We start from the raw sequence: 20,694 nt of genomic DNA, 5'->3' as shown, positions 1-20,694 counted from the left end.
CTAAGGTACCCCTCCTTATGACACAATGATACAGAAAGACAAATTCATAGCGTAAAGTCCATCGGATTTGTTACAGCCTAACACTAGCCTCACAGATTATTTTTTTCCCATCATTCAAAACCTTGCAGAGGAGATGAACAGTGATTTATTTACCATTCACCCAACCAGTTTGCACTGAGAGAGAGGCCAGAAGCCTGACTGGTAAGAAATTCTTACTCTTGGCCGGGCACGGTGGCTCAAGCCTGTAATCCCAGCACTTTGGGAGGCCGAGACGGGCGGATCACGAGGTCAGGAGATCGAGACCATCCTGGCTAACACAGTGAAACCCCGTCTCTACTAAAAAATACAAAAAAAACTAGCCAGGCGAGGTGGCGGGCGCCTGTAGTCCCAGCTACTCGGGAGGCTGAGGCAGGAGAATGGCATAAATCCGGGAGGCAGAGCTTGCAGTGAGCTAGATCCAGCCACTGCACTCCAGCCTGGGCAACAGAGCGAGACTCCGTCTCAAAAAAAAAAAAAAAAAAAAAAAAAAAAAAAAAAAAAAAAAAAAGAAATTCTTACTCTTTTGCTGGCATGCTAGATTTCTGGGTTCCCTTTTCCTCAGCACCTGTAGTGACTCTTTTTGCCACATTATAACCCTGGGTGCCAAGCCACAACACAAAGGAAAGTCATCTTTTTCTGTTTCATAGAACCATAGGCAAAAGCCTATCAAGTTTACAAGATGCTATCCGAGGGGTTGCATGGGTTAACCAAATTCACATTTTCCGTTCTGGGCAGAGCAAAATACGTTTGACAAAACACAGACACTAGCCACCCTGTTTAGTGCCCAATATTGAACTGGTGAGGCTCAAACTTGCCCCTGGTTGGGCCCTGCTATCTTTAATCCATTCAAAGTGGGGTGGAATGACCTCTAACCAGGAGTTTCAAAATGTAGCCTCTGGGCAAGATGGAAGAGCAGATGGTCTCCTTGAGTAACAGACAAGATAGGAAAAGGAAAGGAGAGAAAGATAGAGAAAAGCATTGCCTGCACTGTGGTGAGGAAGGTGAGGAGCTCAGGGAGGCCAGAGAAAGACCCACTGTTGCCCACTGCAGTGACAGTGAATCAAAAGTTCAGGCAGCTGCTTGTCAGTCACAAAGGTATCTTTTCCAGCAGTCCCATAAGCTCTCAAGTTTCTTCCCTAGGGGAGAGAAAAGCTCTACATGTCCTGTGATCCTAATTCTGTCACCCATAGCCATCAGCAAAGAGTGTAAGGCAGATTAATCCAAAGAGAATAGTGGTTAACATCCCATAATGTCAAATCTATTTTTAACTGAGAGATTTTACTGAGCGGGGCCTTTAACCCCCTAAATCTTAGGAAGGACTCTAACCTTCCTAAGCTGGGACTTGAAACCAAGTTTGGTCAAGTGTCCTTGCTGTTTATTAAAAGGGGCCTTTAGCCCTCTTTGTCTTAGGAGGGATTCTAACCCTCCTAAATTGGGTCTCTAACCCAATCCCATCATTTACCCTGGTGAAATGTACCTGCCCTCTTACCCAAAGTCAGCCAATTGTTGCTGCAGTCCATTTCCTTTGAGTTGGGGGTCTTCTCACTATAGTCCCTTCACGGTTTTCCAGGAAGACGTTACGGAAAAGGGGTTCCAATCCAGACTGCAAGAGAGGGTTCTTGGACATCATGCAAGAAAGAATTCTGGGTGAGTTCACAGAGTAAAATGAAAGCAAGTTTATTAAGAAAGTAAATTAATAAAAGAATGGCTACCGCATAGGCAGAGCAGCCTATACCACATTTTCTTTATCCATTCATCCTCTTAGATTGATTCCATATCTTTGCTATTGAGAACAGTGCTGAAATAAACATACGGGCACAGGTATACACTTGATAAGATGATTTCTTTTCCTTTGGATAAATACCCAATAGTGGGATTGCTAGATCATATGGTAGTTCTATTTTCAGTTTTTTGAGAAATCTTCATATTATTTTCCATAGTGGTGGGACTAATTTACATTCCCACTAACGATCTACAAATGTTCCCTTTTCTCTGCAGCCTCACCAGCATCTGTTATTCTATGTCTTTTTAGTAACAACCATTCTGACTGATGTGAGATGGCATCTCATTGTGATTTCAACTTACATTTCTCTGATTATTAGTGATGTTGAGCATTTTCTATATACCTATTGGCCAGTTGTATATCTTCTTTTGCAAAATGTGTATTCATGTTCTTTGCCCACTGTTTAATGGGATTATTATTATTATTTTACTGTTGAGTTTCTTGAGCTCCTGTGTATCCTGGATATTAATCTCCTGTCAGATGAATAGTTTGCAAATATTTTCTCCCATTCAACAGGTTGTCCCTTTACTCTGTTGATTGTTTCTTTTGCTGCACAGAAGCTTTTTAGTTTAATATAACCCCATTTGTCTATTTTGTTTCTGTTGCTGTGCTTTTGATGTTTTAGCCATAAAATCTTTGCCTTGACCAAAGTCCTGAAGCGTTTCCTCTGGTTTTCTTCAAGTAGTTTTGTAGTTTTGAGTCTTACATTTAAGTCTTTAATCTCTCTTGAGTTGATTTGAAATTTTTTTTAATTTAAATTTTGGTAGAGACAGGGTCTTCCTATGCTGCCCAGGCTAGACCCAAGCTCCTGGGTTCAAGCAATCCTCCTGCCTCAGGCTCCCAAGGTGCTGGGATTGTAGGCGTGAGTCACTGTGCCTGGCCTTGAGATGATTTTTGGATAAGATGAGAGATAGAGGTCTAGTTCCATTTTTCTGCATATGGATATTCAATTTTCCCAGAACCATTTATTGAAGATACTGTCCTTCTCCCAACGTATGTTCTTGGTGCCTTTGTTAAGAATCAGTTGGTTGTAAATACATGGATTTATATCTAGGTTCTCTATTTTGGTCCATTGTTCTATGTGTCTGTTTTTATACCAATATCTTGCTGTTTTGGTTTCTATATCCTTGTGATATATTTTGAAGTCAGGTAGTGTAATGCCTCTAGCTATGTTCTTTTTGCTCAGGATTGCTTTGGTTATTTGGGCTCCATATAAATTTCTTTCAGTTCCACATAAATTTTAGGATTATTTTTTCTATTTCTGTGAAAAATGACTTTGGTATTTTCACAGAGATTGCATTGAATCTGTAGATTGCTTTGGGGAGCATGCTTATTTTAACAATATTAACTTTTAAAATTCATGAGCACCAGATGTCTTTCTATTTGTATCCTCTTCAATTTATCTCACCAGTGTTTTGTGGTTTTCTTTGTAAAGGTCTTTCACCTCCTTGGTTAAATTTATTCCTAGGTATTCTTTTGGTAGCTATGTAAATGAGATTTTTGATTTCCTTCTCAGCAAGATCATTATTGGTGTATAGAAAGGCTACTAACTTTTATATATTGATATTGCATCCCGAAACTTTACTGAATTTATTTATCAAATCTAAGAGTTTTTTTGTTGGAGTCTCTAGGTTTTTCTAGATATCTGATCATGTCATCTGCAAAGAGGGATAATTTGAGTTCCTCTTTTCAAATTTGAATGCCCTTAATTTATTTCTCTTGATGGACTGCACTGGCTAGGACTTCCAGTACTGTGGTGAATAGGAATGGTGAAAGTGGGTGATATGGTTTGGCTGTGCCCCCACCTAAATCTCATCTTGAATTGTAGCTCCCATAATCCTCACATGTGTTGTGGGCGGGACCTGGTGGGAGGTAATTGAACCATGGGATTGAGTTTTCCCATTCTGTTCTTGTGATAGTGAGTAAGTTTCGTGATGGTTGATGTTTTTATAGTTCAGATTTGATGGTTTTATAAGGGACAGTTCCCCTGCACACACTCTTTTGCCTGCTGCCATGTAAAACACACCTTTGCTTCTCCTTCACCTCCATCATGGTGGTGAGGCCTCCCCAGCGATGAGGAAGTGTGAGTCTATTAAACCTCTTTTTCTTTGTAAATTACCCAAGTTTGGGTAATTTAATATAGCCCCATATTAGTCTTCATGAGAACAGACTAATACAGTGGGCATCCTTGTCTTGTTGCAGTTCCTAGAGGAAAGGCTTTCAGCTTTTCTCCATTCAGCATGATGTTAGTGGTGGATTTGTCATTTTTGGCCTTTATTATGTTGTGGTATGTTCTTTCCATGCCTAGTTTGTTGAGAGTTTTTATCATGAAGAAATTTTAAATGTTATCAAATGCTTTTTCTGCATCGATTGACATGATCATATTGTTTTTGTCCTTCTTCGATGCTCTACCCTTTCAGAGAACATTCTCTAATAATTCACTACAGAAATGATCCTTGGAAGTACAGTCTTTTAAGGTACATTTTAAAGACCTTCTGTGTTTTATTGAAAAAAAAAGGAAATATGCGTTTTTAATTATAATGTTATACATATTCATTAAAAAGATTTAGAAAGTACAGATATGATAGAGTCTGTAACACAGAGTCTGATTAAGTAAGAATGTATAAGTAATCACACCTTTTCCCATTCCCTTCGCTTTTGAAGGAAGACAAGATCTAGTGTTTTGCTGTGTTAATTGAGAAAATGTGAGGTTGTGGAACTGTAAGGACAGAAAGACTGAAATAATTTTTAGTCAAAAGAGCCCAGAGCAATTGGAAGAACAGAACAGACAACCAAAGCAGAGAGCTGGGTGTGGAGGGAGGGAAAGAAGGACAAAATTTTGTATGTGTCTGCCTCGCTGTGGTCTGTGAAACTGAGAAGAAATATATATATATGTATGTATATATGAATGTAAAGATGTTTTCACAAGTGTCATGCCATTTAATAACTCTTCCCACTCTCTTCAAAAGAATTCCATAAAAGTGTATGTTGCTTTTTAATGTTTTATTTTGGATTTTGGATTCTTTTGAATGCAAAACTGTATTGTGACCAATCGTGAAATATCCAGTTTTATTTGAGTTACAAAAAAGAAAACATTAAAAATTCGTAATTCCATCTTTAGAATGTATTAGGGTTTAAAACATGGTAAAGATAGTATGTATGTATATGTTTATTTATTTTTTTGAGATAGGGTCTTGCTCTGTTACCCAGGCTGGAGTGCAGTGGTGCAATCTCGGCTGACCGCAAGCTCCACCTCCGGACTCAGGTGATTCTCCCACCTCAGCTTCCTGAGTAGCTGGGACTACAAGCACATGCCACTGCACCTGGCTAATTTTTGTATTTTTTGTAGAGATGAGGTTTCACCATGTTGCCCAGGCTGGGCTCGAACTGGTGGGCTCAAGTGATCCATCTGCCTCCCTTGTAAAGTGCTGGGATTACAAGCATGAGCCACTGTGCCAGGCCAAGATATATGTGTGTGTCTTTTCTTTTGTTTGGACCTCAGGTGAGATTCTTGTCATTTCTGGAATCCCATGCCTGCATATGTTTCCTAGATGTTCCTTCAGGTAATTAATCCTTCCTCCAATTTATTCCTCCTCTTCTCCCTGCACCCAACAGAAATAAGTTGAAAATTCTTACAGCTTTTTGATAAGAGAGAATGGACATAAAAAGCATCTAATGACTAAAAATGCTCATATAAATGTTGTAGAATCATTTCAATTTTTAATGGAAGTATCCCTGTTAAAAAAGGCCTAGAGAATCCACCAAATATCAGAGTCCCTTGGTCTTGCAATCCTTAGTTTCTTACTCTTTTTGCTTTGGTGATCACTGTACCTCCTTCCTTACCCTTTCTCTTTTGTCCATTTCTGGACAGTTGCTCTTGACTTCCAGGAATTTCTTGGCACTTCTGAAAACCTAGTTTCCCTCATCCCCTTCTTATCCCCATGGTGTCTGACATTACCTTTAATATCATCTTCGGTTATCACTGTTGCATGTTGGTTCCACGAACATGTGCTGAATATCTCCTTTTTGTCAGGCATGTCTCTTGGAACTGAAGATTAATACAAAGATAAGTGAGATCATGGTCCCCGCCCTTGAAGGTCGGAGAGAGGAAAACCCCACATTAATTCACTATACAGAATCCGACTGAGATATCAACAACCCACACCATTATACAGACATGACGGCAGGTGGGGGAGATGGGGAGGACAACTTGGTCTGCATGACTCTAAAGATCTGCCTATCCCCCTTCCACAGTGCTGCACTCCCTCAGCTATGGCTGGAAGGCTGAGAAGCAAATCCACCACAGTTAGGGAAAAGGAACGACCACATTGTGAGCATCTGCTATGTGCCTGTCACTCTGGATATATTGTTTAAAGGATACAAAGTAGTCATTGAATTAGTGTCTGCACTTTTTACATGGAGGGAGGGTTGAGATGTTTTAATTAGGTGACTCAGATGCATATTTAGAGGCTGTGAGTGAGAGCGCAGAGGACAGGAAGCATTTATAGGGTGGCGGTTTAGGGTTAGAAAGTTTGTATTTCAAGATACAGCAGGAGGCAAAACGGACAAGGCCAAGGAAGAGTGGAAGTGAAAATACTATGTCTCAGAGAGAAAGGGGTATAGTATTTTCCCTGAGATAGGATTGAAGAAGGGGCAATGGGTAATGAGGTACCTTCAAAGATGGAGAGAAGAGCATTTGGAGAATTTATCCCCAGCAGGTTTTTTTTTTTTTTTTTTTTTTTTTTTTTAATTAAAGCCAGTGGATCAAATGATGAAAGTTACATTAGATCATTTCAAGGTTTTGGTGCCATAAAACACAAGAGACAAACTGTTTCTATTAGTAGTAGAAATGGGAAGGAGTAAAACAGACACACACTAAATAGGTGGGATGCCAGCAGTTCAGTATTACCTTTATAATAGTTATGTAAAACAAGCTAGGAAGGAGAGTTAGTGCATATGGGCTCTGGGCCATTACAGATTTCATTTAGAGTAGAAGAATTTCAGTTAGTAGCCTCCCTGAAAAGAGATGATAAAGAGGCCAGGATTATGCCCAGGGTCTAAATACTGGCTGAGTTTGAGGAAATCGACTCTCCTCCAACTCTGGGGTAGAAGAAAGATGATTGGATCAGAGGGAGAGAGATGATTAAGTCATTAGTTAGACAAAGCAAGAGCTGATGACAATGATAAAGCACTAATGCATCCAAGGAGATTTTTTTCCCCACTCTAGCGGCAATTTTTTATACTTTAAAAAAAGAAGGTGAAGTCAACTGATTTGTCTGGCTGACTATAGAAAGCATTTAAAAATCTTTTAATGACACCCGATTATGTTGAACAGTACGTTTCTCCTCTTTAACTTCTCTTTGCCTTAAGTGTATCTACCTACTTGTCCCAGTTTCCCTGATTAGGCACCTGGTGACAACTAATGATGTGAGTTACAGGAATGAAAAGGCATAAAAACCTACTTTAGGATTTACTGAAGTTCCAGGAGGCTAGGCATAGAGGCTCCCACCTGTAATCCCAGCACTCTAGGAGGCCAAGGTGGGAGGATTGCTTGAGCTCAGGAGTTTGAAACCAGCCTGGGCAACATAGTGAGACTCTGTCTCTATAAGAAATAAAAAAATTGGCCGGGCGCGGTGGCTCAAGCCTGTAATCCCAGCACTTTGGGAGGCTGAGATGGGTGGATCACGAGGTCAGGAGATCGAGACCATCCTGGCTAACACTGTGAAACCCCGTCTCTACTAAAAATACAAAAAACTAGCCGGGCGAGGTGGCGGGCGCCTGTAGTCCCAGCTACTCTGGAGGCTGAGGCAGGAGAATGGCGTAAACCCGGAAGGCAGAGCTTGCAGTGAGCTGAGATCCGGCCACTGCACTCCAGCACGGGCAACAGAGCAAGACTCCGTCTCAAAAAAAAAAAAAAAAAAAAAAAAAAAAAAGAAATAAAAAAATTAGCCTGTGTGGTGGTGCACTCGTGTAGTCCCAGCTATTTGGGAGGATAACTTGAGCCCAGGAGTTCAAAGCTGCAGTGAGCTATGATTCAGCCACTGCACTCCAGCCTGGGCAACAGAGTGAGACTCTGTCTCTAGAAAAAAAGGTTCCAAGAATGTCATGTGGAATTTTATCACTTCTATTCTCTGGACATTTCACTGGGACTGATTTCTCTTATAAATTGGATGGGTGTTTTCCTTGAGCAGAGTCTGGACTAAATTGGGAAGTGGTACCTGAGTGCCTTCTTCACTTCTTTTCTGTGACTCATTTCCTACTCTTCATGTCTCTCTCCAATCTGGATGTTTCATATTCTCATAAATGCTTGTGCTGAGTGCCCGTCAACTTAGAAGTTACCTCTGCTAAGGTGGAGATAATAGCTAGCTCTCTCAGAGCTTCTGGGATTCTTACAAGGGCCATTCAGACCTCACTTTGATTGAACTCGAATGAAACAATGCTTTTTTTTTTTTTTGGAGACAGGGTCTCACTTTGTCAGCTAGGCTGGAATACAGTGGCGCAAACATACCTCACTATGATCTCAAACTCCTGGGCTCTAATGATCCTCCTGCCTTATCCTCCTGAGTGGCTGGAACTACAGGTATGCATCACCATGTCCAGCTAATTCTTTCATTTTTATTTTTATAGAGACAGGTTCTTGCTATGTTGACCCTGGTCTCAAACTCCTGGCTTCAAGTGTTCCTCCTGCCTCAGCCTCCCCAAGTGCTGGGATTATAGGCACAATCCACTGTACCTGGCCTGAAAAAAATCTTTAATGGTAAAATTTTAGGTATCATAATAGATTGCTGGAGGAGGGTTCTGGATTAAGGAAACTTTAGGAGCCCTTTGAATTCTACCCTGTGAGAAGCTTCACACACTTAGAATTTCTGAGCTTACCAGACCCTGATGTCCCAGTTGCTCGGAGTTTGGAGTAACATGAAGCTGACAGTCGGACACTGTTCTCTTCCTCTGTTAATTTCTATGACCAACCAACCACATTCTGCAGGATTTAAAAGTATTCTAGTAGCCAAATTAGCTAGTAATCCTTAATGCTTTTAAGCACCAGAAAGTGAAAAGTATCAAAGAACTATTGCTGCCTTTGAGGAGCTAGAATGAAGTTTGGTTTGGCTTGAGGAGAATTAATGACAGCCAGGAGTATGTGCTGGTTTCCATTTGGTTCCCATTCACAGGCAAATGGAAAGTACATACAGCCTGGGGTAGGTCAGGCCAGCAGATATTTAAGTTGTTCAATAGTGTCTGGACCTGCGAATATGGGGTGATTTTGAAGAATTAAGTTCTGCAAAAGATTCAAGAGTATGAAGCTGCCTTCATCTTAGTCAAATGCAGGCAATCAATCTGTCCTTTGCATGTAATAAACTGGGACCTTAGAAGTGAAGATCAAATAATCCAAGATGGAAAATTGGTTGGAGAAGATCCAGCCTGACCTACATGTAGACATTTCTCCTACCTTGTCTTGTCTCTTGCTACAAATCATTCTGCAAGGATTAGGTAACAGCAACTTCAATTCACACACCTTTGAAGGATGGTGACTTCAGCATTATCCACGGTGAAATTCACAGCCAACAATCAATATGTATTTTCAGGCAAAGAACCATTATTCATTTCTGTTATCGGACAATCTCAGGCAGAGATCCTATCTTTTGTGACTTGAACGCACAGCATTTTCAACTGCTTTATTACTGTGGCTGAGAATAGGGCTTTGCTCTGACTGGCATTTAGCTGCTGAAGTTTTCTGGACTGGCATTTGCATTGGGGTATCCAGGACAAGTGTGGGTTTTGAAGGGAAGGGAAAGAGAGGGAGAAGAAGGAAAGAAAAAGCCATCTGCAGGTAAAGGCCAGTTTTGTTAGGTTGAAGCAGCATAATTTGTTATCACTGACACTGAGTGCAATGTTGATTTAACTTTTGCATTGGGGCTATTGACTTTACGTTGAAAAGCCAGACACCAGTCATTGTCTGACAATGACCAACACAATCAGAAATTCAGACCTAGCATGATGTAGAGGAGGAAAGCCTGCCAGAAGACAAAGGATCTTGTCCTGGTTCTTTGAAGAATTAGTTGTGTGAAGCTAGCCAAGTCGCTTTACCTCTTTGGGCATCAGTTTTTGCATCTGTAAGAAGATAGATGTAGAATACTTGACTTATGTTCCCTTCCAGCTCTGAGAGGCTTTGACCCTATGATTGGGGTTGTGTTTTACTCTTCATTAGCATCATACGTTCATAAAATGAGGGAGGTTGCTAAATAATATAAACACAAATATGCCTTAATCCACTTATTGAAGTGCCAACTGCTGGCTGATTTTTATTTTCAAAATCATCTATTAAGTTGGGAATATGATGAAGCCATTACTTGGAAGTTAACTAGTTTCCCATGCACTTTTCAGATCGTGGTAATGATATTCACCAACATTTGTACAGTTCTTTAAAGTGTGCAGAAGATTCCAAATGCACCGTCTCATTTGCTTCTTCCTTAATCTGTAATTCTCAGTCTTGTAGTGCAGCCGAGAAGGGAGATGAAAACATTGTTTACATTTTTTACATTAGTTTACATTTTTTTGTAAAAAAAGTTTTGTTTTGTCCAAAGAATGGGTTTATTAATCCAGCAGTGTTCATTGAGCCTCTATGAAGCGTCAAGACCTGTGCTATAGATGAGGAGATCAGGAGACATGTCCTACTCTTGTGGAGTTCACAGTGCAGTAACAAGAACATAATTAAACATATGATTGGATAAATTAGAGAGTGGTGAGAATTTCGTGACTTCATGGAAACTGGGTTGTCCAGGAGTGGTGATAGAACAGGGGTACTGGAACCTTCCCATGGCTGGAAGGAACACAGTGCCCACTCCTCCTCTGCAAATGGTGTTTGGGGATGTAAGTTGGCCATCTCAAGTCAATTTCCGGGGGTTGCATCAGCCCAGCACACGAGGCCCCACTGATTTTGGTTTGAGATGCCCGTCCAATCAAAAGCCCATTTTCCTGCTTCACAGAGTGAAAGCCCATTTTCCTGTTTCACAGAGTGAAAGCAAATACTCTTTATGGTGCCGTTGGGCTTCAAGTCTGTGCCAAGCAATTGGCTTTCTTAGCACTTTCATAACCATGCAGCTCTGGATTTTTCAGGAGCCCATGCAAGACTAGTTTGTTGTATAAAATGCATCCAAGAATTTTTCCTCACAGCACTGGATGGTAACTTGGTGGCACTAGCTTTACCCCACATTGTGCTAAAATCCATGGGTTCACTATGTGTCGCCCAGGCTGGAGTGCCATGGCACGATCTCGGCTCACTGCAACCTCTGCCTCCAGGGTTCAAGCGATTCTCCTGCCTCAGCCACCTGAGTAGCTTGGATTACAGGCGCGTGCTACCACACCACACCGGTTTATTTTTGTATTTTTAGTAGAGACAGGGTTTTATCATGTTGGCCAGGATAGTCTTGAAATCCTGACCTCAGGTGATCTGCCCACCTCGGCCTCCCAAAGTGCTTGGATTACAGGTATGAGTCACCGCACTCGGCTGGGTTCACTCTTAAGAGGTGAATTCATCTTGTGGTTTATTATGGCTAAGTCTTCACAATAGGAGGCGAGGCACAGTGATCCTAGGGTGTGTGTGGATAGGCTGCCCAGTGTTGTCTTTACATTGAGGTTCATCTGCAATTCCCAGTGCCTGGCATACAGTCTAGCATACAGTAGGCGCTGATTACATGCTTGCTCATCCAAAACACTACTCGAATATATTGCTTTTTACTGTTTTTTCTTTTGTCCATTTTTTTGTTGTTAATTACCAAAGTAATTTATATTTAATTTTTTAAAATTTCAATAGATTTTGGGGGCATAGGTGGTGTCTGGCTACATGAATAAGTTCTTTAGTGGTGATTTCTGAGATTCTGATGCACCCATCACCCAAGCAATGTACACTGTACCCAATGTGTGGTCTTTTATCCCTCACCCCCTCCTACCCTTTCCCCTGAGTTCCCACAGTCCATTGTGTCATTCTTACACCAAAGTAATTTATGTTTGAGGTAAAAAAATTAACCATATAAAAATGATTTAAAAGTGAATGGTCCCTCATCCCACTGCACAGAAATTACCACTGTAAACCGTTTGATCCTTTTAGACCTTTTCAACACATGCATTCATTCCTCTCACTTCAAAAATAGTATTTAAAACAGAGCTTGAAACTGGTTATTTTTACTTATCAACAAAAATCTGACTTTTTTCATCTCAGTTATATTGATCTACCTGATTCGTTTCACAATGTTTCATGGCATAATGCAACATAATTTGTGAATCAGTTTTTCTATTGAGTGACACTAGTTGTTTCCAATCTTTCCCCAAAGGATTGTTTGTCAAAATGCTTTAATGAATTTCTTGGTTGTATATATATATTTTTTGATAATTGTGAGAGCATTTCTTAAGAATATATTTCTGGAAGTAAAATTGTTAGGGTAAGAATTATGCACAAGAAACTCTTTTTATAGACACTGATAAGTTGCCTATTAAATGCTGAGTGAATTTCTACTTTAAAATGTTTTTGGTATTAGTGACAAGAAAGTCAACTGTGGAGAAAGGAAATTTAATGGACCTTGTACTGAAAGGTTCAGAGTGTAGCTGGTATCAGGCTTGATTAGATACAGGCTCAGAAATGATGTCACCTGGCTCCAGGTTCTCTCTCCTGGCCTCTCAGCTCTTCTTCCTCTTTGGTGGCTTCATCTCAGACAAGTTTCCCTCATAGTCTTAAAACATCTCTGGCTGGGTACTGTGGCTCATGTCTCTAACCCCAGAACTTTGGGAGGCTGAAGCAGGAGGATTGCCTGTACCTAGGAGTTTGAGACTAGCCTGGGCAACATAGCCAGACCCCATCTTTATAAAAAATTAAAAAAAATTTAGCCAGGCATGGTGGTGTTTACCTGTAGTCCCAGCTTCTCAGGAGGTTGAGGCAAGAGGATCACTTGAGCCTGGGAGTTCAAGGCTGCAGTGAGCCGTGATTATGCCACTGCATTCCAGCCCAGGAGACAGAGTGAACCTTGTCTCAAAAAACAAACAAACAAACAAAAAACAAAAACCCCCAAAACCTCCAAAACCCATACCAAACCGAAAGCAACAATAAAACAGCTGTGGAACTCTAGGCTTCATCATTTCAGGTTTTAGCTCAGTGAATACAGGTTTATTTCCCAGAAGCTCCAGTCAGTGTCTCATTGGCTTTGATTGGTCAAGTGTCCATCTCTGAACCACTTAGAGTGTTCAGGGCCATGAAGGCTTTTGTTGACTCAGCCTGGAGCTGGGTGTAGAGTCAGCTGCACCAGAACTACATGGGCTGAGAGTGGGGCAGGATGGCTCACCAATAAAAGTTGTTAGCTATTCTGGAAGCAGGGTCAGCGTGTAGAGTATGAAGTCAATAAAGGTGGATGGAGTACTGTAGAGACAGATTCTTTCCTGTGACTTAGGAGTGTAGATTCAGTTTTATCTTGAGAGTTGATCTTTGGGAAAGCTGTCACTGAGGATCAATTTGGTGATATGACTTGATGACGTTCCTTACATTGCTAATTGGGACAATAATTATGTACTGCTGAAGTGTGTTTAAGGGTTATCCTTAGATAAGATTGGATTTATAGCTGGAAAAGAAACACAGTCCCTTTAAAAGAAGGAACAGATGTATTAAAGAACAAAAGCATCTTAATGGTTTTGTTAAGGTTGCTATGGAAATGACTGAATGCAAATTTCACTTTAAATCCCTTGAAGTTAGCAATCTATTGAGAGGAGAGAAGAAGTTTGCAACAGGAATTTTTTTTTTTTTTTTTTTTTTTTTTTGAGAGAGAGAGGAGGAGGAGGAGGGAGAGGAAGAAGACTTAAAGTTGGGGCAAAACTCTTAAGGTTAGGGGCAAAAGGAGTTTGAGGTTTTTAGGGCAAAAAGAGTTTGAGGTTTTTTAATCTGGAAGAGACCTGTGAGATTGTTTAGGCCTATGGTTCTCAAATTTGAGTGAGAATCACCTGGAAATTTTCTTAAAACACAGATTTTTGGGGTGCATCCTAGAGATTCTTCTTTAGTTGGTCTGGGAAAGGATCAAATATTTACATTTCTGATAAATTCCCTAATCATCCTCATGCCAATATTGTGGCAGTGAAACTGGCCACATTTTCCCATAGAACTGATATTTACAGGTATGTGTGTGTGTGTGTGTGTGAATGTGTGTGTGTGTGTTTAACAAACGTGGAAGTTGACCCTCTGGGGTCTTAAAACTTGAAATTTACTTTGCCTAATCTTAGTTCCTTCCTCAGAAAATGGACCCTCAGGGAAGAGACTAAACAAGAGATTAAAACTCACCAGATCACTGCAACCAGGTAATGACAGCCAGACCCTTCATTTGTCATGATTGCTTGCTTATCCTGCCCTAATTCCTTCCTGCCCGTAGCTACATTCCTTCTGCCAGTACAGAAACCCCCCAATTTTAGTTGGTCAGGGAGCCAGATTTGAGGCTTTGTCTCCTGTTCTCCTTGGCTGCTGAGCCAGGTGAAAGCCTTCTTCTTTGGTAATAGTCATTGTCTCAGTGATTGGCATTCTGTGTGGTGAACAGCAGGACCTAGACTGACTCTTGGCGTTTGGGTAACAGTGGCTGATGCTACTGGTGGAGGAACTACACATTGAGAAGCACTCATCTAGGCACCTTCCACTCCTCTCAGTCTATAGATGGGAAAATGGAAACTCGAAGAGGTGAGGGGCTCACTCACAGTGATTCTGGGAGAAAGCAGAGGTGCTGGGGCTAGAATCACCTTCCTGGCTGCTTCCCTGCCCTCCCCTTCTCCCCTCTTCTCTTTCCTCTCCCTGCCCACCCCTTCCCTTGCCTCCTCCTCTTTCCCCCATTTTCCTCCCCTCCTGTCTCTCTTTCCCTTTCCTTCCTTCTATAAGGGAACTGAGCCCTGGTCTAGTTAATGTCAAGGTTATAGAGTGCAGTCAGGAAAGAACCCAAACTTCGTGACTTCCAGGGTGGTGCTTACCCCACATGTCTCAAGTTTCCTGCTTCTGGAGAAGCAAGACACCAGGAGATTATGGAGTTTCGCTCTCAGTAGCTGGATCATTCTGAAAGTGTTTTTCTTTGAAGGTGAGAACAAACAGAGCCCGCATTATTAGGGAGGATGTCCCTGAGCCACATGACAGAGGGAGGCTGTCAGCAGTAATAAAGAGGCTCTCTGGTTTGAGGAAAAAAAGATGCCTGTAGTTGTTGTGGGAGAGGAAAAGCATTTCTTCTGCTTTCTTATATTTAGTACCTGGGGGCCTACAAATGAAACTAACGAAAGACAGATTAACAGGAGGAAAAGAAAAGCATACAGTTTTATTCACATTTTATGTGCATGGGAGTTCACAGAAAAGAAGTGAAACTCAAAAAAGTGGTTAGTTAGGCTCCAGGGCTAATATCCTATTTTAACAAACGAAAGGGGGTTTAAGCTTCAAGGGATGACACATGGTAGGGAAGTGACTGGAAAATACATGGAAGAACTAATGGAAGATAAAAGCTTATTTTAGTGGGGTCTGTTTTTGCAAACTCCTCTTGGTGTCACCTCTGTCTCTGGTGATGTGTGCTTTTGCTCCCTGGTATTGGGGTGAAGGCTGGGACACCTTCACAAAGGGAAATTTATACCCTGCTTTTAGGCAGACAAGAGGAGGGTAGAGAACTCTTCCTGCATCTGTTGAATCTCAATTGTCTCCAGCTCAAAATAATCCTTATGCCAAAGTGGCATGTTTTGAAGCAGCATATTCTGGATCCCTTCACTGGATGGAGGATTCACAGACTTGCCAACATCAGGGCTGGTGAAATGTAGATGCATGCTAGAGCAGCATCCCAGTGTCACAGGGTGAGGGAGTCAGGGCCATGCTCATCCAGCCCAGGGGAGCCTATGCTTAGATTAAAGGGACTTATTTAAGAGACTAGTAAAATTAAATTTCAAAAGATTTTTATTAAAAAAAGTACCTTAATTGTGTATTTTATTTTAGAGTTTAGTATTTAGTGATGTTGCTTAATGAATAACTCTATTTTGGCTTTTAGAAAATATCTGTGTTATCCATACCTGTGTAAAGGATAGTTATATTTACCACTAGAAAATTAGTAAGGGACTATTATCTACCTTATCCCAATTACAGGCAACATAACTAGGAAGAAATAAATGGCTTCGGGCATGCTGGACTTGCAAACTCAAATTTATGAAGTGACAGCTAGTGTCATAATGCTCCTGCCTCAAGATGCCCTCCCAACCCGGAGCCTGGCTGCTCCCTGAATTATCTTGCAAAATGTAAACACACACTGTCACTCTGAAGGAGTTAGTTCATCAGATTTCTTCCCTTGGTGATAGGAGGGGTCTAGAGCAGGCTGAGAGCAGGAAGGTGAGGTGGAGGATGACAGAAGCACAGACAGGGATGCCCGGGGCTTGTGACCCACCCACAGGAGTACAGCAAGTGCATGTGAGACACTTCTCAGGATTTATATGTTAGCTTTTCTCCTCAATTTTGGAAGGCAAGGAATTGTAGTCAGCAATTGGCCAGGTGGGGGGAGTATTTTTGGTGTAAGGGACCGTCCAAGAAACCCTGAAATCTGATCAAAAGGTGACTGCAGTGTCCTCCCATCTTTGCTGTTCTCTTAATGGGGCTCACTCTTTCCCTGATTTTCTGGTGGCCTCCAGGTTCATCAGCAGTTATTTGGATGGTCTTCTGATGTGCAAGCGGGTGGTAGGATGTGGTAGAAAGGGCGTATCACACGCTGGTGTTGCATCGGCTCAGTTCAACCTCAGTTCTGCCACCGTGTGACCCAAGGGCCAGTTATGAACCCTCTTAGAGTTTTGGTTTCCTTAGGTGCAAAAGGAGACTAATTTATATATACGTACACACACATATGCACACATATATATGCATATACATATAAAATATATTAGTACAGATTAAGAGGGGTAACATGTAAAGTATCTGGTACAATAAAATCTAGGCCATCGCAGTGTGGGTTTTTGGAAGCTGATGCTGAGATGGAGTTTGGGGTGCAAGACATTTATTAGGGATCAGCTCTTGTGCTTAGAAAGGGGAGGAAGCAAGATCTGGGCAGAGGGACAGGTTGAGCTGCAATGTGGGCCCTGGAGAGCCTTGGGCAACCCGAGGAGCCCTGCAGTGAGTATTGTCCGTCTGCATTGTCCCATGAGGGGCTGAGATGGCCCGCCTCTAGACCCTTGCCTCACTCAATCACCAGACCTGGCTGCCCTGGGAAGGAGGTGTTCTTGGGTGAGGCAGCTCCTGCTGCAGAGGCAGCCCCTGAGCTGCTATCAGAGGCTGTCTGCTCTGGCCACCTCCTGCAGTTGCGCAGCAAGTGCTTCCTGAAGGATGGTCTGGGTGGCTCATTTTCATGCCTACCACATAGGCATCCAACAGACATGTCTCTTCCCAGTCGCCAGAACTATCCTTTTTTTTTTTTTTTAACGTTTCTCCACCTTCTTTCTGTTCTCCATCTGTCCTCTTCTCTTGCACCTGCTTCTTCCATCCATCCATCCTCTCCACAGTCCAGGGAGCTTGTGGCTCCTCTGCAGGGGCCCTAGAAGTGGTGCGTGCCTTTGCTACTCTCTCTGCCAGTCCCACTGCAGGAGGAAGCATCTGACACATTTTTGTCTTATGCAGATAATGTACAAGTTACCCATGACTCCTCTTTTACTCTGGTAGAGGGAAGAAAAGAACCAGGCTTTATTCTGCAGAATAAAACAACACAGATGCTGGTGAATGCACTGTCAGCCCATGCCTGCCAGCTGGGACCAACAATAGGAGAGGAGGCATTGGCTGCATCACTAACAGAGTTCCAAGAACGCTATGGGCAGCCAAAAAAGCCATTTGGGCTTGTTTCTTTTTCCTCTGTTGCCTTTCTGAGAGATGAAGAGGCTGATGGATCATGAATGGAGACATGAATTTGATAGCATTTGGAAAGAGGTTAATGGAAACCAATGTACAATCTACAGAATAGGAGAACATGGCAGATTTCTAAATGCCAGTACCATTTAGAAGCTGCTCTTAAAGAAAATTTGAAGGCAAGCAGGCGGTGGACAGAGGGTCCGAAGCAGCTGTAAGGGCCTCACATGAGTTTGGAAATGTCTTCCTCATATGATGAATCCTGGCATCATTCCACACAGACGCCAGGTAGGTGTCCCCATCCACAGCTCTCTCAACTCCTGGGATAATTTCAAAACGGCAGAGAGTGAGGGCATGTGCATCATTTGACCACATCATAGAGGGCACCACTGATTCACTGTACTGGCAGTTTGTTTGCTGTACGTGAAATCTCTTATATCTGGCCTAGAAGCCTGCATCAAGGAACTGGGAAACACTACCAGCTCCCTCTTTGAGTGGCAACCATGAAATCCACCATCCAGTGGCTTCCTGTGGACTGTGGACTAACTTCCTTCAGGGGGCCCAGGAAGTCCATATTCCACTTCAAGACTCAGCCATTGTGCAGAAGAGGCCAATAGCAAGACCCCAATTTAGTTCCATGTCTGAGGAGTTCAGCCTAAAATCCTAAAGTTGCACAGAGCTTTACTGTCTTATTCCATTCTCTCAACAATGCTGTTTCATTTGTGAGGACAATGGCACTTGGAGAGATTGAGTGACTTCCCCAGGTCTCGCTAATTGTAAGGAGCAGGGTAGGTCCTGAGTTCTGGCCTCTTCTGGCTCCACAGGGTTCTGGTACATGGTTATCCTGGTTCTGTTTTTTCTCATATCAGAGAAGACAAGGGGACAAGGACATTTAATCCCATGGAAACTCTTGTCAGTCTCACTAAGTAACCAGGGCTTCAGAGGATGCCACTAGCCCTTGCTTGCAAGTAGTCAGGCATTATGCTGCTACCCGCTAGACTGTATTGGCCACTAGCCACACTTGGCTACTGAGGCCTTGAAATGTGGCCAGTCTAAACTGAGACATGTGTGTGAACTTCAAAGGCTTCAAAAAAGAAGGTAGGGCTGGGTGCGGTGGATCATGCCTGTAATCCCAACACTTTAGGAAGCCAAGGTGGGAGGATTGCTTGAGCCCAGACATTTAAGACCAGGCTAGGTAGGCAACATAGCAGGACCCTGTCTCTACATTAAAAAAAAAAAAAGAAAAGAAAAAAGGAGGTAGATACCTCATTAATAATTTTGTATTGACTATATGTTGAAATAATATTTTTGATATGTTGGGTGAAATACTTATATTTAAAAACTATAACATATTTATAAAAATGAAAAATATGAAAAAATTTATTTTACCTACCTTCTTACTTTTAACAATCGTGCCTCCTAGAAAATATAAAATACCCATGTGGTTTGCATTACATTTCTATTGGATTACTCTAGTTTTATCTGCATCCCTAAATGTCTTTACCCTATTTTTAGCTTCTGCTTCTTCACTCTACATCACTGTTACTGGTAGCGACTGGGTAGGTCATCTGCTTTAGACCTTGAAATTTAAGAGGCAGTTCACAGAATGACTGCTATTTCACACTCAGGTGAGCATGGTCATAATTGGGTGCTCATAGGGCACTTGGCAGTTTAGTGTCAATGAAGAAGCCTCCTAGGGGTGATGCCTCATTCATTCAACAAATATTTATGTAACAGTTTCTTTATGATGGATGATTATGCCAGGTTCTGGGACTATGCCTGGGAACAAGAAATAGTCATAGGCATTGGGGAGCTTATAATCTGGCAGGGGCAGTAGACATTGTGATGGTTAATTTTGTGTGTCCACTTGACTGGCTACAGGGTGCCCATGCATTTGGTCAAACATTTTTCTGGGTGTGTCTGTGAGGGTGATTTTGGTTGAGATTAAAATTTGAATTGATAGATTAAGCAAAGCAGATTCCCCTCCCTAAATGTGTGTGGTGCTTGACAAGTTGGTTGAAGGCCTGAAGATAACAAAAACACTGACTAAGAGGGAATTTCACTGGCCTGATTGCTTGAGTTGCAACATCAGTCTTCTACCCTTGGACTGGGTTCAGACTGGAATCACTCCAGCAGCTCTCCTAGGTCTTAACATGGCAACTGCAAATCTTGAGATTTCTCAGCCTCTATAGTTATTGATATGATTTGGCTCTGTGTCCCCACCCAAATCTCATCTCAAATCGTAATCCCTACATGTCAAGGGAGGGATGTGATTAGACAGGGGGGCAGTTCCCCCATGCTGTTCTTATGATAGTGAGTGAATTCTCAGGAGATCTGATGGTTCTACAAGTGTCTGGCATTTCCCCTGCTGGAACTTCTCTCTCCTGCTGCCATGCAAAGAAGGTCCTTGCTTCCCCTTCCATCGTGATTGTAAGTTTCCTAAGGCCTCCCAGCCATGTGGAATTGTGAGTCAATTAAACCTGTTTCCTTTATAAATTACCCAGTCTCAGGTATTTCCTTATAGTGGTGTGAGAATGGACTAATACAGTTGTGTAAGCCAGCTCCTTACAATAAATCTCTCTCCCTCTCCCTGCCTCTCATCTATGTACGTATGTATCTGTCATCTATCTCCTATAAGTTGTTTCTTTTGAGAACTCTGACTAACATAGACATTAAGTAAACAATTTATATACTGAATAATTATATAACTACTGCTTGGAGGTGTGGTTGTGGTGTGTGGTGAGGGAGTGTAGAAATGTCTGGGGGTTGATCTAGCCTAACACCTTCCGGATTACCCTAGATTCTGGCCTTTCCTCAAAGAGTCCTGGTCCACTCAGTCATCTCCCACAATTTGGCCATTTTCTTGGGTCCTCAGGACAATAAATGACTCAGCCAGATCTCTACCCTAAGTCTGACTTAGGATGGAAAAGTCTCTCGTTATGCCTTTATCAGTCATGACTTCAGGTAAGGGAGGTCAGAAAAATGAAATCTGCTCTACTTTGAAAGTTTCCTT

The 20,694-nt window shown here is 42.0% G+C and overlaps 1 long non-coding RNA gene and 1 pseudogene across 1 annotated transcript in view; one reads left to right on the top strand and one right to left on the bottom strand.

The window, feature by feature from the left end:
- The window catches only part of LOC104682705, a 95,749-nt gene that overhangs the window by 32,999 nt on the left and 42,056 nt on the right, over positions 1 to 20,694 (top strand). The window lies entirely within an intron of this gene.
- LOC115896315 lies at positions 4,186 to 4,294 on the bottom strand (annotated as a pseudogene).

Source organism: Rhinopithecus roxellana, chromosome 2 (assembly GCF_007565055.1).
Source record: "Rhinopithecus roxellana isolate Shanxi Qingling chromosome 2, ASM756505v1, whole genome shotgun sequence".
Classification (NCBI taxonomy): domain Eukaryota; kingdom Metazoa; phylum Chordata; class Mammalia; order Primates; family Cercopithecidae; genus Rhinopithecus; species Rhinopithecus roxellana.
Note: the sequence above shows the minus strand (reverse complement) of the source record. Positions and strands in the feature narration are given on the sequence as shown.